Below are 18,744 nucleotides of genomic sequence, written 5' to 3' on the forward strand. Positions count from 1 at the left end.
GACAAGTTCGAACCTTGTCAACAGAGTCTAGCCATACTGATTAGAAGTGATACTTCGAAACATGCATACCTATGGATAACTTACTTTTATGCATGTAATATTATTTAAATAAAATATTTAAATGATATATATATATATATACACACAAACACACACACACACACATATATATATATATATATATATATATATATATATATAAAACTATCATAGCTAGTGTAACTTTACTTCGATGCGGCTGTTCGTTTAAAGTCTATTAAACTCGTTTACCTGTGTAATGTCACCCTAGTTATCCCCTCAGCTTCACTTTCCGCACTAATTTATTACGTGGGTCAGCCATTGTTTATTTCATCGGGATTATATTAGCGTAAATAGCTCAGAAGGTCGATAATCTGAAAACAATAATCCCCAACATTATTTAATGTAAGACTCTGTTTTCCCTTATATTAGCGTCTTATCATATCTTAATTTATATCGATCAGAATTGACTGTATTGTCATTTAATGCAAGGGGACAATAATTGATTTATGATTTACAGTTGAGAAGGGAAAGGTTGATGAATTGCATAGAGTGTAAATATATTGACGCAAAATTCTTGTCGCTAGTCTCTTATAAAAACATAAAAATGCCCCCAAAAAAGAAAAAAGAAAAGGATACTAAGTGCGTTTTAATATATGCGTCACTTAGCAACCGTGATTCCTAACTGCCCGGAAAAAATTCATGCAAACTGTTTGATTCGATACAGCCATATTAATCGAATCATGAATTATTTTTAGAAAGCCGCCGTAAAATAATAGATACAACATATACAAAACGCATTCATTAACGTCTTTATCAAATACTACGTAAAGTATTTGCCAATTTAATATACGATCTGCCTTCATTATTTTCCGGACTTTTTCCTATGGGCGTTTCTATTGATAGCACACACATGAAACTCTAGTCCCCTTTAATGTAATCTCCTCTGGCTGCAATTCACTTGTTGTACCGTTCAAACACCTTCTGGAAGGCCTCATAGAAGTCCTTTTGTGTGAGCGCGTCAATAACCCTCGTTACAGCCTCTTTCATCTCCTCAATTGTTTCATAACGAAAACCTCTAAGGTTTTCTATAGCTTAGAGAATAACCAAAAGCCACAGGGAGCAAGATCTGGACTATAGGGAGGGTTTGAAACTATCATGATGCCCATCTTGGTCAAATAGTCTGTAACAAGGTTGGCGTTATGGACGGGTGCATTGTCCTGGTGGAAATACCACTGACCCGATTTTAAGAGTGCTGGCCTCTTCCAACATATTTCTTCCTGAACCTCCTTAAAACCTCACCATAGTATTCCTTGTTTACTCTCGGTTCAGTGGGAACCCAGTGCATGTAGATTATGCCGGTGCTATCAAAAAAGGGATTATAATACGTTTCTTGGTGGATTTGCTTTATCTGACCTTCTTGGGTCTGAAAGAGCCATGCTTCCGCTGGGAACTCTGTCTCCTGATATCCGGTTCATAGCAGTACATCCAGCTTTCATCGCAGGTCACCAGAGCATTAAAAACCGCGAGATCTGAATTGATCAGCTCGACTATCTCCCGCTTTGTAATAATCTTTTGCATCCAGCTTCTATACCGACGGCTAATGCCTATTTTATTCCCTACGTTTAAACTTTATCATATTTAGTTTTGCTAGTGAATCTGAAATATGTTCTCAACATTATCAGTTTCCCGTTCTCTATTATATAATCCGCTTTTCAAGTATAGACCATGGGTAATTTATTGACTAGTGTTATATCTTGTAAGTTATACAACATTATTTCGTGTACGGTCAATATTTTAATAAACACCTACAAGCACGTTTTTTTAAAGAATTTTGCTAGTACCCGCTAAGTCTTAGATTGGCGAAACCAACTTGAAAGAGAATGTGAACCACCTTTGTTTTCCCACTCGCTTTTGATGATTATTTGACGAACAGGAATAGACAGATAACATTTCAAAAGAAAATGTAGTCATTTTGTTCTAAAACGAGACAAATATTATTTCTTTATTGTTTTTATTTTTTAGATAAACGAGTTCTTAACTTAAGGGTTTAGTATATATTATATCTGTATAAACACAGAAATCCTTATATCGAATTTAAAACTCTACACATAATTTTGAACGTTAGCTATTATTTAATGCAGGAGGATAACATGATCGCTTGGTCCGCCAGCCATGACCAGATTGAAATCTAAATTAATGTGCAATTGCATTATTTGTACCTCCTGCACTAAGGCTTGAACCTCCAGTTTCCAGAAAAGTGTCACTTAGAAGTACATACCCAGTACTTTATCTGTTGCGCCACAGGTCTTTACAGATTCCCAAATTCGTCTTAAAGATTCGAGTTTGCCAAAATTCAACTGATGAAAATTAGCGGTTACATCGACCGAAACATCGTGGGAATAATATCGAAAATGAGAACGATAGTTCAAATATTCCAAATTATTAATCCTAATCTAAAAATTCAGATACACCTAATACGAAGTTTATTTTTATATGTAAATATTAAAATGGTAATTTGACTTTAGATTGCAAAAAAAAAAAAAAAAAAAAACAACGGAAAAATTTAATTATTTGAGCAGAGATTAGATCCAGGTTCAGAATAAGAAACAACTCAAATCTGTTTAATAGAAATCATGTTGTTTTGACTAAGTTCAAATGAAAGTCGAGTGATTCACGTTTTTTTTTTATTTCAGGGCCCAAACCCACTTGAAAATTTCATTAATTTACTGATAAACGTTCGTATAAAGTTAATAATAAGTATCTTCACTTTGCTGAGTCGCGTTTATGTCATTGGCGATTTGTATTTGCAATACAAAACTGAGAAGAAATCTGTGCCGATGAAAAATTATATTCTCTTTGCTGAGATCACTTCAGTTTTTGATCATTTGCTTATCCATTAAGAGTTCGGACTTTGTTTAAAACACACAAGTGTTTGATTGACTGATTTAAGTGAGAGTATATAAACCATCAGATAAGTAAATATGTTCAATAAAATAAAGTTTAGATCAACGTTGTATATATTTGTCTTGGTTTCACGAAACGCAAGTTCTTGTCTAATAAAAACAACTTGTGATTGCTCTCAGATCATGGTGAAACGTAATCGCAATGATTTCTTCGATAGATTTTGAACACGAGTAAAAATGCATATTTTTCACAAGTTGGAAAAGTTTTCTATTAGAATAGAGGGAACCCACTTTTATACCAGTATTTTCTATGCATTTATTCAAATCAATGTTATATGTTAATGTTAGGCTGAGTGGTTTGAAATATGGCAATATTACAGTTGCATGTATTTAAGAGACCACATACTGTCTCACTCTATAGCGTCACCGTTGCGTGCTATGTTTTTTGCGCCTAGTTTTTTCTCACACAAGCCAAGACACTAAAAAAAAAACGCGCATTTAGTTTGTCTGGTTTCTGAAAAATGTTATTAATTAAATATTTAATAATTTTCCATCTCGCCTAACCTGTTATCTTAGTAACCAGTCAGAATCATGTATTTGGTGACTTTAATGCCCACCACAAAAACTGGCTTGGATTCTCTACTTACACAGATGCAGCTGCAGCGGGCAGCACAACCCATAGCTTCACTATATCTCACTCCCTATCACAAATTGTTACGTTTCCAACCCGTTTCCCTGACCAGGAAGAACAACACGCATCACTTCTAGATCTGTTTTTGACCACAGTTCCCGATGACTGCATAACGAAGGCCCACAGCCCACTCGGGAACGCTGATCATGCAGTGATAATGGTTGAAATCGCCCTAAACTCTAGAGCCAAAACTGAAGAGCCAGTGCTCAAAACAACGAGATATTATAAAAAGGCTGACTGGGAAGCCATCAGGGAACAAATTAGAGATGCCCTATGGAGAAATATTTTCTCTCTCCCTGCTGAACAATGTGCAAACGAAACCACTGACTGGTTCAAAACTGCAATCGAAGCGCATGTTCCCATGCGGAAATTTTATAGTAAACCCCACTCTCCCCAATGGTTTACGTCGACTTGTGCAACTGCCATTGCTCAAAAGCAGCATGCATACCGTAGGTTTAACCGACATAACTCCAGTTCAAACAGACTGAAGTATATAGAAGCTAGAAATAACGTTAAGAAAGAAATAGCGGCAGCTAAGAGAGAATTTACGGAAACCACTAAAAAGCGCATCGAAGCACAAAAACTAGGAACTCGAGACTTCTGGAAAATCTACAACGGTGTAGTAAATAATGGGCAATCAACAATTCCCCCACTAACCAACAATCACGAGGTTGTCTCCTCAGCAACCGACAAGGCTAACATGCTTGCCAGTCGGTTTGCCTCCAACTCCACACTGGACCCTTCCAACCACCCCCTACCTGACTTTCCTATGCGGACAGACGCCACACTAGACGATCTGAAAACCACCCCTGCTCAGGTGCATGCTATCATAAAAAACCTTGACACCTCAAAAGCATGTGGACCCGATCTTATCCCAGCTGTGCTATTAAAAAAGTGCTCAGCTGAAGTAGCTCCAGTTCTCTCCAAACTCTACAACAAATGCCTTAATTAAGCTTGCTTTCCGGGCTGTTGGAAAACTGCTTCTGTTGTACCAGTATTCAAGAATTCTGGCGAAAGGACAGACCCACCAAATAATCGCCCCATTAGCCTCCTCCCACTTTTTGCCAAAATATTTGAGACTATAATTAACCATGCCCTAGTCTATCATCTTACAGATGCTAAACTACTGACTGACAAACAATGTGGATTTAGACAAGCCCGTTCCACAGCAGACATCCTAACTGTGATCTCTGAACGTATATACCATTCACTGGACAAAGCGGGGGAGGGCAGAGCGGTAGATCTAGATATATCTAAGGCTTTTGACAGGGTATGGCATGAGGGTCTCCTTAGGAAAATCAGATCATACGGTATCACTGGTAGAATACTTAACATAATTAAATCCTTCTTAGATAAGAGAAAAATCCAGGTTGTCATCGACGTTCGTACATCTAAACAATATGATATAAATGCGGGGGTGCCCCAGGGTTCTATCCTTGGACCTCTATTGTTCCTGATATTCATTAATGACCTCCCCAACAAAATTGCCTGTGAGATGGGTATATATGCTGATGACATTACACTCTATGGCAGGCACGACAGGAAGACGAATGAACACATTTCTAAAGAAATGGCAGAAACACTAGAGGAAGACCTCCAATCTGTAGTGGAATGGGGACAAAAGTGGTTGGTCGCGTTCAATGCTGCCAAGACTAAACTAGTTTCATTAAATAATTACAAAAAACCCTCTCTACCACCCATAGCAATGGCCAACGACTCTTTATCTGAGAGTCCATCTTTCAAACTCCTTGGCCTAACGTTCACAGGAAACATGAGTTGGAACAATTACATTTAAGGCATTGCCAGGGCCGCTGCAAGAAAGGTGGGCTCTCTCTACCGTGCTAGAAAACTACTAACACCCGAAAGTATCCTGTACCTCTATAAGGCCACCATTCGCCCATGTATGGATTATTGCTGCCACATCTGGGCTGGCGCATCTGCTACTAGTCTCTCGCTCCTTGACAAGGTTCAAAAGAGAGTCGCAAACCTGATAGGCCCTGAACTGGCATCTAAGTTTCAGCCTCTGTCCCATCGACGAAATGTTGCATCCCTTTACCTTTTCTACAAGTATTTTAGTGGTGAATGCTCTGACGAACTGCAATCACTTGTGCCCCCACGACGTGAGCACCCTCGACAAACCCGACAGGCTGCTAAATCCCACCCCCACACTGTAGAGATCTCTAGATGTAAAAGATCTTTTTACTCCAAAAGTTTCTTCCCCAGAACTGCTAGACTCTGGAATTCCATTCCAGGTCCCTGCTTCCCCAACAGTACTGACGTGCAGAAGTTCAAGTGTAACGTGAACCGACATCTTGCTGCCCAAATCCCTACATAGTACCCCAGTAGTTGTTGCCCCTGATAGTAGCCCCCTACACCAAAGTTGCAATTTGCCTTGTTTGGGGTGAAAATGTAAAAAAAAAAAAAAAAAGAATCGCTGGCATCACGATGTTTCTTTTCTTTTATAACGAAAGTGTATATAAAAAATATATCATCTACTCGGATTAAAATCTAATTCAAAAGGTGGTATTTATTTGTCAGTGTAACAAGGTGTGACACAAGCCGGAAGGTGGGAGGAAATATTGGTTATTTTTTCTGCGATGACTGTCATCGTTTCATAACACAATGGTAAGGACATTTGTGCTGATCAGATTTTGGTAAACTTTTAGGATGTTGTTCTCACATATAATAGTAATAAAACAATACTAAAACGCTTTCCTTGAATTTGTTCAGGGTCAAAGTGTATTTTAACTCACTTTTATACTGGTAAGAGGATACCACCAGAATAGTAGAAAATACATAAAAATTAAAAGCTAATCTTATATTTATTGTTTATATGTTTTGTACCAGTATATACATATCATATAAATATTATATAAATATTATATAAATATTATACAAATATTACAGGATAATCTCCTTATTTAATAAACGGGTCATTATGCATTTTATAAAATGTAGACAATACATTGTGTAACAATGCGTATTACTATTTTGTTAAATATTTTACATATGTAGAACTACACATGCATATTAGTGTTGGGACGATTAATCGGAATCGGGAATCGGAAAAATCAGAAGATTTTGGGGTATCGGAATCGGTATTGGAATCGGAAAAATTGGTGCCTATTTTCCGAGGCCAAAACGATTCTTTTAATTGTCTCTCTCTTTTTTTTTAAAAATTTGTTTAAACAAAAATCCAACATTGCTGGTAATAATGATAAAAAATAAATATTTATTAATTTTACATTATCAGTAAAGCTAAACTCGATATATCATCCCCCAAAAGTGTATTTTTACATTTTGAAAAATATCTGCATATTTAAAAACTGTTTTTATGAAAATCGGGGAGAAATAACAATCTTATAGTTTAATAATTAGAAATTTGTAAAGTATAGGAATCGGCAATTGTATCGGAATCGGCAAAAATATTAGAATCGTCCCATCACTAATACATATATATATATATATATATATATATATGTGTGTGTGTGTGTGTGTGTGTGTGTATTAATCCTGTGCATATGTACACACACACGCTAAATCGCACACAAACTCACGCACACACGTATGTGCATATAGACAAGCTTCATTATCTGTTAAAATCTATTTCTTGTAAATCCTTTTTCACCTTCTTTAATTCGTGTTTTTACTTTTTTGTTTTTTTCTTTCGAATTATTTTACTTAGTTTTACACCTCATCAACTTCGTCTCTTCCTCCTCCTATTGTTTCTACAAACAACCTAAAAAACATCGACTACAGCGCCACCTACAATAACATAAAAAGTAAACACTCTTCTCCACTCCCACCCTTGCGTTTCCATCTATCACTATTCCCAACTCATCACGCCCTTTTAGAATGCTGTCCTCCCATCAAACCTGTTCGCCATTGATTATTATGGCGTACCTAAACATAACACCGTCCGTTATCAAATCATACATTGATTTTTTTACCTTTTGTGTTTTTTGTGGTTGCAATAAAACAGGAGCCGGACGTCAGCATGTTCTACTAGTCGATGACACATACCTGCCTACATTGTTATACTGTATGTTCTTTTTTTTATTTTTTTTACAAATGCAAGGCCGCTACTAAATCAACAACGAGTTATTTGATTATTAATAACGATTGAGAAGTTCAGGTACTGCACTTCAAACGAAAAAGGTTAACATTGTTCCAGGTGTTGCTTGGATCTGAATTTACGACTTGCTTTTAAGATTATATTCCATATAAAAAGATCAATAATTCAACAGATTTTATGTACTTCTTTATTGTGACGTCGTTTATTAGAAATGTTTGAATTCATCGTAGATTTTTTTCGCAATAGCTTAAACAATCAGTCGGCCTTTTTACTTGGCTGAATTAAAACAGTGTTTGCCTTTTCTTGCCTTTTCTTGGTATTCCTCTTCTGAGTTCACTGAGAAGTTTGAAACGGTTTCTATTCCCTTTATTATTCCTGTCTACAAATGATTTGACTTTGGATCGAAGCATTTTACAACGAAGAAATTTATAATTGAATCGTTCGGTAAGTAAAAGTTTTTTTTTTAAATTTTGTATATCCTTAAAATACTTAATATCTATCTATACATCTATAAAAGTAAAAATGTGTTTTTATGTGCGTGAGCGGACGTCTCAACCTATATACTAAACGAATTGTTGATCCGCAATTTGGTATATCGGGTATTAAGACACGCAGAAAACTTCTTAATCGGTTTTCAGCCGGAAAAGGGTTGCTAAGGGGGACATTTTTTTTTAATTGGTACATGGGGGTCATCGAGTTTTTTTAAGTAGGTTCGAAACACTTTTTTCAAGATTGTGTAACGCTGGACTAATACTTATCGTACTTGACTCCCTGTATTTAGGTTTTGGTTTTGATCTCAGCTTGAACATTTTTTTACTTCCAAGAAGTGAACTGTTTAGAAAAAAAAAACCCATAATACTCGCATGCACATATCTCTGTTTCTGTATGAAATAAAATATAATATTTATGCGTATTTTACGACCGTACAACGCCTGCTAGTTAATATAAAAACATAAGTATCAAAGTGTATGTATGTATGTATATATATATATATATATATATATATATATATATAATACACTGTATATATGTATATATATATATATATATATTTATATAACACTCAAATTACTTTATAACGGGTGTTGTAACCCACATCCGGTTTACAACTTCCGTTTGCACATGCGTACATCAACATTAACCCATAACAGCGTAAACAAATAAACACAAATCGCTACTTTTGCAGAATTTGATATTCACACTTAAATATTGACGTTATTATTTAGAAATGATTATTTTCTTCTATCCTACCAACATAAATAAATAACCCCGAAAATATTCTTTTTTTTTAATTGCGTTATAAATAAATAATCAACGTGATAATAAAACGTATTGTTTTACTGTGTACATTTTCAGCGTCCCAATTGTTTTTTTTTCTCGTTTAAATTAAAAGATATATCAAAATTTGAATTTAACTTTAAGTGTTATGGTATCTGTTCAGTGCACATTTACCTATAAGTATGGCAAACTACTTATAATTCAATGGCTGTAAGTTTTCTTTTTCAAAAATAAACAATTATAGACAGAACGACTCATAGACATCTATCTATATTCTTTTTCATTTTAATATACTTTCATTGAAATATTTCTGTTATGTCACAAAAAAACTATTTTCTTTACGCCATAAGTGTCACGCTCATACATTAATTCCATAGCTAATATAACATACTGCCCCAACGGGTCACAGGTAGTCTAGTATATATATATATATATATATATATATATATATATATATATATATATATATATAATTTTCAGTCTGTAATTGAATAAAACAGGTTGAATCTGAATATTAGTTCTTTGGTGGGGATATTAAACTTGAAATAGTTTGTAAAAATTAAGGAACGTTTTTCGCTTCGTACTATCCTTTAACTTATCATGGGTGACTTTTTTTATTACTTGCGTTTTCATCACTTATCAATATCCGAAGGCCACTCGAAAACAAGCGTGTATGAATGTAAGATGGTAGTTTAGTAATCGTTAATGATGTATATTTGGTAGAATTTGATTATTTATGGGGACGGCTCAACAAGAACGCCCAGATAAGTCCCCGCGAACCACGAGGACGATTGTAAGGAAAGTTAACAATCGTCCTCGTTTCTGAAATTTCACGTTTTCTTGTATTTTTTCTCACTTAGTAAAATTGCTTGGAATATTATATACATTTGTGATGTTCCTTCGCACAAAAGCTGTCGCAATATTTCTGTTTAAAACTTATCTACAGAATTATTACTGCATTCTCATGTTTCAGAATTGAACTTTTTCATGAATAAATTAATCCCAACAATGTAAATAATGAAATATATCCATATGTCTAAAATAAGCACGTTGTTTTTGCTTTACGCATATTAATATGTAAACTGTATCAGATATATTCGCCATAGCTACAAGAGGCAATTGTTACTAATACAACTATACTTGTTTCTCCGGCAGACGTAACAGCAATGAGGTATTAGGAAGTGGTAATAGTACTGCTACATGTTACAATACAATAAATATCAGTTGAATATGTAACGATCCGCCGCCTTAATAATTCACTGAAAAAAAAAATCCTGACCGTAACGACAGCCTATTTTATAAGTTTATTCGCTACTGATCACCAGACACATTCGGCTGTTGAGGCAACATCCTGTGAAAGGAATTCTAATATTAACTTCGAATTGCATGTATTGCTCCTCTTCTTAATCTGACCTCATAATATAAACAACGCAGATTAATTTCACTTACCAATATCCAAGATTACTGTAGTTGCAAACTTCTGACACGTTGTCATAATCTTGTAAAATCTTATTCTATAGAAATTCATGAGCTAAGAAAAATAGGTACTCCTGCAGTATTTTACCCACCGATTTCACGATCTTAGCCGAGCGTTGACGAACGCTTTCGGCGTTATAGCCGACGAAAGCCGAGAATTCGGAGCTACGGTGCAAGAACGCTAAAAAGTATTGTTGTTACTGTTTAATAACGTTTTGTTAAAAACAAATTAAAAAAAAAACATTGAAGTGTTTATTACTGTTGCTTACCCCCCCCCAAAAAAAAGGTATCGGAAAACAAAATGAACCAAAAAAAAAAAAATATTCAACAAAATAAATTTATTTTACTTTAAAAAAAAACTTACGGTAAGTGTTTGTGATTTATTTTATCCAAATTTTTTGTATTAATTTTATCCATTTTGTTGTGTGTGTGTGTGTGTAATATCTTTTCCTTGTAATGTTGTTGCTAATTCACATACTTTTTAGCGTTCTTGCACCGTAGCTCCGAATTCTCGGCTTTCGTCGGCGTTAACGCCGAAAGCGTTCGTCAACGCTCGGCTAAGATCGTGAAATCGGTGGGTAAAATACTGCAGGAGTACCGAAAAATAATTATTAAAATATTGATAGGAAAAATCCAGTTACGCTTGGATGTAATTTATGTTGTGCGAAGTCATGGATTCACATTGTTATTATAGAAATAAACAGTGCATTTAAAGAAAGAGTTTAGTAGTTTCGCTTTGAACTTGAAATTCTTTCTATTCCGTTTGAAATAATCGTAAATCATGTGGTAAAACTCCAAAGTGGCGCACATCTAGTGTAACATCCAGCTGTTTCTGCCATGGCATAAACCATTTAACATATGAACGCATTGCGAGATATAGAGAGTAAGAAAAAGGAATGAAGTAATTTTATCAATCGATTTTCTGCCAGACAATCAATTTAGAGTTGAATTTCAAATGTAAATTTAGGCAATTTATTTTTTTCTAACGGCTGCTTCTTTTTACTCTTTTTATTTGCAATTTCCAACTTACTGTTACTTTTCCTGACCATATATATATATACATACATATATATATATATATATATATATATATATATATATATATATATATATATATTACATTTATTTTATATTTATTTATACAAACATTGATGGCTACATATGTGCATACATGTTTCTGTAATCACCCACGTTGAGGGATTACATCTTCAGGACAAGAATTATCGTCGAAAACTGATATTTCAAACAAAAACATTTTCTTATTCCGTTTACAAAGTTAGAATGTAACATGGGTGGGGGTTATGAGCGGGGAGAAGATAAGTGAGGTCTTTGAAACTATTTATCCCTTTCAGGTTTTTATCTTTCTGAAAACCTCTTCATTTTTACTTCACTTTTTTTATATTCCTTTTTTAAATTTATTCATCCCATCTTTTGGTTTTTACGGTATAATGTCCTTGACAATTTAGTGTTTTTGTCTCGCCCTGGTCGGCGGTCAATAACTATAAACATTCCTAATGGCTATTGAGTGCTGACCGGTGTCTTTCAATTCACACACACACACACACACACACACACACACACACACACACACACACACACACACACACACACACACACACACTCTCTCTCTCTAGAAGCAAACATACATATATACCTATACTCATTTGTGGATATACACCGCTCGGTGTATATTACTCACACACACACGCACTGAAATACAGACAATAACGATAAAGAATAGAATTAAAATAAAATAAAAATAAAATAAAATAAAATATAAAACCCCTAAAGTTATCAACCTCCTCATGCATAAATATATATAAATACACGTATAAACACCCACCCTTTGAAACACCCGTGTATATGTACACACATATACACATACATAGATACATTATGCTAACGTACAATTATAACATGTTAATATTTATACTTATAACTTAGCAAAAAATAGCACTATAGATAGGGGGAGGCGTATGTTTATATCGTGATGATGGGCTAATAATAGTGAGGAATGCTACAAGTGTTAAATGTGATCAGCTTAGGAGAGCAATCCATAGGGACATGAAAGACTTTGGCCTAAAAATAGAAGTTAATGCTAACTTAAAACAGGTTAACTTCCTTGACGTTACTCTAGATCTTTATTTAAACACTTATTAACCCTATATGAAAGAAAACGCTAACCTTATTTATATATACACACACAGTCTAACCATCTACCATCCATTATTAAGCATATACCGTTATCTATTGAAAGTAGAATAAGTAACAACTCATCTGATGAAGTAACTTTTAATGATTGCAAAGCTATTCATAATACAGCACTTAAAATAGTGGGTATAAGGACATAGATATAAAATATAAAGTAACTAATGCTAGCACAAATAGATCTAAAAATCGTAATAGGAAGGTAATTTGGTTCACACCCCCTTCCATATTATGCTGAAAACAAAACTTGGTACAAAATTATTACGACTAATTAACAAGCATTTCCCACCAAATCATATGTTGCATAAAATCTATAAAAAAATACATTAAAATTAAGTTATAGCTGTGGTGATAAGTTGGAAAGAATCATAAAAACGCATAATAGAAGAATCTTAAAAATTACTAATAGAGAAAGTGTAAATATTACTAATAACACAGCTGTGAATAAATGTAACTGCCAAAAACCTGAGGAATGCCCAATAAAAAATGAATGTCTAACCTCATCAATGGGATACGAGCCTAGGATATTCCCAGTAGAGAAGCCAATCGATGAAAGATTTTACATAAGTAGTACCCAAATGACATTCAAATATTCTATGGACATACACGTTCGATAAATAATCGAACGTATGAAAAAGACACTTCCTTATCGATATACTACTGGAAATTAGTTAGAGAAAATAGAACACCTAAGATAGAATGTAAGATTATTAGAAGGGCCTATACTTGCCACTCATTAAACTCACCATGTCCATTATGCTTATCAGAAACACTTGAGATAACTAGGTTTAAAGATAGCGATAAACTGCTAAATATTAAACAAGAAACTGCTATATCCTGCAAACATTTCAGAATACATGCACTTAAAGAACTCTAAGTTAAGAAGATCAGAACAACTACGATTACAACTATCCCCCATTCAATAACCTTCCCCCCCCAAAGAGGATGAGTGAGGTCGTAATTATGATCCTACCCGAATTGATTACGTAAGTCGCTTAATACTCTGTTTTCTCAAGCAGTTATAATATTACTAACATAAATAAATACCTGTATAATAGTATATCTGAACCGAACAGGTAATAAATTGTTAGGTGAACCTCGAAATAATGTATGCATGTGGATGTTTGGGTGTGTGTATGCATGTGTATATGATCTGTATGTATTATTATATATACGTGGGTAGAAAAAATAAAATAAAGGCAAGTACTACAATATATAAACCTTTATATTCCGTTTGCATAACCTAAATGCTCTGAATTGTTTTGGTATATATTGTTATATATAATTTATATATCTTATGTATATCTAAAAAAAACTGTGAAGGAGTAGTTGCTAGATCTGAAGATAAACCTATGGACTTCAAGCTGAATTCACTATAAATTTTTATGTAGTAAAAAAACGTACAACTTGCGAAAAAGTAATAAGCGGGTAGGGGCGGAAAATATAACTATGCGTGTGGGGTTTGATAAAAAGAACTAGGTAATGAATGAGTTCATATCTATTTCTATTTTAGACGTATCATGTTTTTTTTTACATGGAGGTCACCACTTATCAAGGCCCAGAAACCACTCGGGGATTAGGGTTATTGTGTGTACAGTAGTTAATGGGATAATATCGTAGTAATAGTTAGTATTGGAGATTTGATAAAGTGTCATTACTTAAGAGGGCGGTTAATCAGGAATTTGTTTGTGTTGGACTTGAAGACATCCAAGTTAAAGTCGGGAGGGAAACAGACAAGCGACAGAGAGTTCCACAGGCGTGCACTTCTAAGAAAGAAGCTGATATATATGTATATATATATATATATATATATATATATATATATATATATATATATGACAAATGTATTTTAGTGTCTGAAGAGTAACTATTTTTGGAGTATTTTTTAAATAATATGTTTAAATTTTCCGAATGGCTATGAAACAATTGTCATACATAAAAATACACCGGATGATGTTTTTATTTTATAATTTGTTGTCTTGATTTTTGTAAAAATATTATATGCGTGCTCGATTATTGAAACTGATAATAAAGAAGCTTTATTAATTGAGTTAATTCATATTTACTTTGATTTTATTCGTATATGAACATTACTGAAATTTTTATACACATAAAAATTATGCTAAAAATAATAATAATAATAATATATATATATATATATTTATATATATATATATATATATATATATATATATATATATATATATACTGGCTGTATATACCCATCGTTACGATGTGACACATCTTGCCAGACGGAGGGTTTAGTCACATACGTTTTATATCTTCTCTTACTGATTTTATCGATAACGTAAAAATTTTCTGACGTTGTGACCTGTCAGTGTAAGGTTATCCGATCCTTTTGTCCCATCATTAGTAATCCCTTCATCTGCTATGATATCATATATAACCTATATTGTGAACAAACAAATAAGCATATAGGAATACGACTCTATTATAACATGTTTGTTATTGACATTTTCTAGCGATATTAACAACTTCGAAACGCTGTTGTTTTTATTTTTTCCGCTAACTTAGCGGTTTTGTAAGAACTATAAGCTCTTGCAACCAGGAAACGCATTGAAGCGCAACAATTAGGAACTCGTGATTTCTGGAAAATCTACAACAGTGTAGTAAATGATGGGCAATCGACAATACCCCCACTATCAAACAGTCACGAGGTTGTTTGCGCATCAACTGAAAAAGCTAACATGCTTGCCCGTCAATTTGCCTCAAACTCTACCTTGGACCCAGCAAGCCATTCTGCGGACAGAAACCACGCTAGATGATCTGAAGATCACGCTTTCCCAAGTACATGATATTATAAAAAACTTGGACACCTCAAAAGCATGTGGATCTGACCTCATCCCAGCTGTGCTATTAAAAAAATGATTTGCTGAGGTCGCTCCTGTTCTCTCTAAACTCTTTAACAAATGCCTTAACGAATCTTCCTTTCCTGGCTGCTGGAAAACTTCTTCTGTGGTACCAGTTTACAAAAATCCTAGCGAATAAACTGCCCCATTAAACTATCGTCCAATTAGCCTCCTCCTTCTTTTCGCCAAAATATTTGAGTCCTTAATTAATCAAGCTCTAATCCACCACCTTACAGCTGTTAACTTCTGTCAGACCACCAATATGGATTTAGCCAAGCCCGTTCTACTGCAGATATTCTAACTGTAATCTCTGACCGTTTATACCAAGCACTGGATAAGCCCGGGGAGGAGGGCAGTAGCCCTAGATATATCTAAGGCTTTTGACAGAGTATGGCACGATGGTCTTCGCATGAAAATAAAATCCTATGGTATTACTGGACAAATGCTTAGCATAATTAGATCCTTCTTAAATGAGAGAAGAATCTAGGTTGTTCCCGATGGGCATACGTCCAAAATTTTTATATAAATGCGGGGGTACCCCAGGGATCGATCCTTGGACCTTTATTAGTTCTGATATTCATAAATGACTTACCTGATAAAATTGTCTCTGAGATAGGTATATTTGCCGACGACAGCACGCTCTATAGCAGGCACGCGGAGAAAACTAATGAGCACATATCTAAGGTAATAGCCGAAACCTTAGAGTAAGATCTACAGTCTGTAGTGGAATGGGATCATAAATGGATGATTAGGTTGAACGATGCCGACAAAGCTAGTTTCCTTTAATGGTACTCATGCAGAGAGTGATCCGTGCTAAAATAATAACGTTATTATTTAAAAAGCCATTCTTAACATGGGGAGGGGAGGGTGTTTTGTACCTAGTCTGTACTTTAACCTTACAGTCGAATAAAAAACATATAATAAAACTTTAATTAAACGTGAAAATACGATTAAAAAATAGCGCGGATCACTTTCTGCACTAGCACCCCTTTAATAATTACAGGAAACCTTACCAACCATCAATAGCTATGGCTAGAGATATTTTACCTGAGAGCACTTCGTTCACTCTCCTTGGCTTAACGTTCACAGGAAACATGAGTTGGAATAGATACATTGAGAACATTGCTAAGTGTTATATTCGCATATCTCTCCACATTTCCATGAATAAACCGGAAATCAGCAAGGCAATGACGGCAGCAACAATGGCGACCCTAAGACAAATCTGTTCGCCGTTACAACGTAGTCAAACACAATAAATACACAGGACAATTTCAAATCCCATCTCTTTAAACACACACATCATTAAAATAACTCGCACCTTACTTCAACATAGAAAACCTCCAGAGAAAGTTGCACAGCAAAAGAAAAAACCTAAATAAAAAATCACAGACACTACCGTAAACGCAACTCAGATAGCATAAAAACGCAAATAATGATTCCACAAAACACCCCAACAATACGACACCGACTAGGTTACATTCACAACTTTCTCAGCTTTAAATCGATATAACACATGCATACACACACCAAACAGATAATTCTCTACAATCCATTAAAGCACGAGAAACAAACACAAATAAAAAATACGACGGCCATTTTGACGCCGGAGCCGATGTGCCTTTTACTACGTCCGCACGTGCCGTATAAATAAGCCGGCCGTCAGAGAAAAAGTCAGTCTTCCAGCAGATCGCCAGCCAGAGCAGGTCGCCTCGCTACCAGTAGAAGCGGACACAGCCGTTCCCCTCAACCTTCCAACAGCAGCAGCAGCAACAGCCGTCCCCTCAACCTCTAGCAGCAGCAGCAACAGCCGTTCCCCTCAACTTTCTAGCAGCAGCAGCGACAGCAGCAATAGCCGTCTCCTTCAGCTCCATCCAGCAGTAGCAGCGGCAGCTCAGCGACAGCAGTTTGATTCAAAGCGCCTAGTCACCATATCACCGCTTGTTCCAGTCCCGGACGTCATCCCTAGACCGTTCCAGCATCTAGGCCCCTGTACCTGCCCGAACCTGATCAGGCCAGGATCCCTACCTCTCTAATCCTTATTCCGGCCTTCCTGACGCCCAGCTGACCGTTCCGGCTTTGATTGAGGATATATATGCTTATTCACTTTGACCCTCAATAAAAGTTGAAACCAAATTACTTCGTTTGTTCTCCTTGCTTCCATACGCTCGTGTTATTTTATAACAACTGGTGTCAGAGCGTTCAGCAAGATGAGTACAGACAGCTACGAGGGTTTCACGCGGTCAGAACTATTCACACTGATCAAAGAACAGAAGCATCTGCTGTTCAACTTGAGGACAAGCTCAACACAACCATCGGAAGAGGCACTTCAGGAGATCCGAAATGACATAGATGCCATGACAACCGCCCTGAGATCAACAGCAATAACAACAGCCACCAACCCCCACACAAGCAGCGAGTACAGTATGCTAATGCGCCAGCAAACAATTCGGGACGCCATGAGACAACAGAAGCCCTTCCGCCCTGGACAGGACGTAAACCAGTTCTTATCAGCGCTCACCAAAATATACGCAATACACGTCTTACCGGAGGGAGCAACATACCCAAGCCTGGAGGGCGAATTTGTCAAGGCCGCGAAAGACATGCTGGACCAGGGTATATTTCAGCAAATGCTGGATTCTGCACAAGATACATCCACCTTCAACAACCTGAAGGAGTATCTACTGACAACACACGGCAGCCAAATGACCACCTTCCAACATCTAAGCAAGGCCTGGGACTTAGAACGACATGACGGCGAAAAACTAACCGATTTTGCCGGTCGACTCGAAACCACACTCAGGGAAGCGGCCGTCCACATCAAGGCAAAACACAGAAAGGACAGAAACAATGAACTATCCGTTGACGGACTCATAGCAATAATAGGCGCAATGCTTATGAGTGAAAAGGTGAAAGCATGGAACACAAATATCTACCCGCACCTCGTCAGAACAATGGACAACCACTATACGGCAACTGGTATAGCGGCTGAAGCACAGAGATACCTGGATCGCGGCATAAAATCCGATGTCACCAATTCCCAAGACTCAGCACTCCTCTCTCAAGAGCACCACTTGAGACAAAGAAAACCTTACCATATAACAAACATACACACCCACTCTAGTGGACGCAAGCGCTCGAACTTGACAGACACACACAAGAAAACTGATCAACGTCAACATCAGCAGCAAGAAGCTCGCAGGCAAACAGTAAGTTTCCCTGTAT

General features: G+C 35.9%; 1 protein-coding gene across 2 annotated transcripts in view; it reads left to right on the plus strand.

The window, feature by feature from the left end:
* The first annotated feature begins 7,573 nt into the window (after positions 1–7,573).
* Positions 7,574–18,744, plus strand: part of LOC145252763 (protein O-mannosyl-transferase TMTC4-like) — a 133,042-nt gene continuing 121,871 nt past the window's right edge. The window contains exon 1 of one of the 2 annotated variants that reach the window (XM_080112671.1): positions 7,574–8,134. The gene's annotated coding sequence lies outside the window, so the exon portion shown is untranslated. The remainder of the gene's footprint in view (positions 8,135–18,744) is intronic. The other variant, XM_080112680.1, reaches the window with a different exon arrangement.

Source organism: Euprymna scolopes, chromosome 3, assembly GCF_053919585.1.
Source record: "Euprymna scolopes isolate OS-2025 chromosome 3, ASM5391958v1, whole genome shotgun sequence".
NCBI lineage: Eukaryota > Metazoa > Mollusca > Cephalopoda > Sepiida > Sepiolidae > Euprymna > Euprymna scolopes.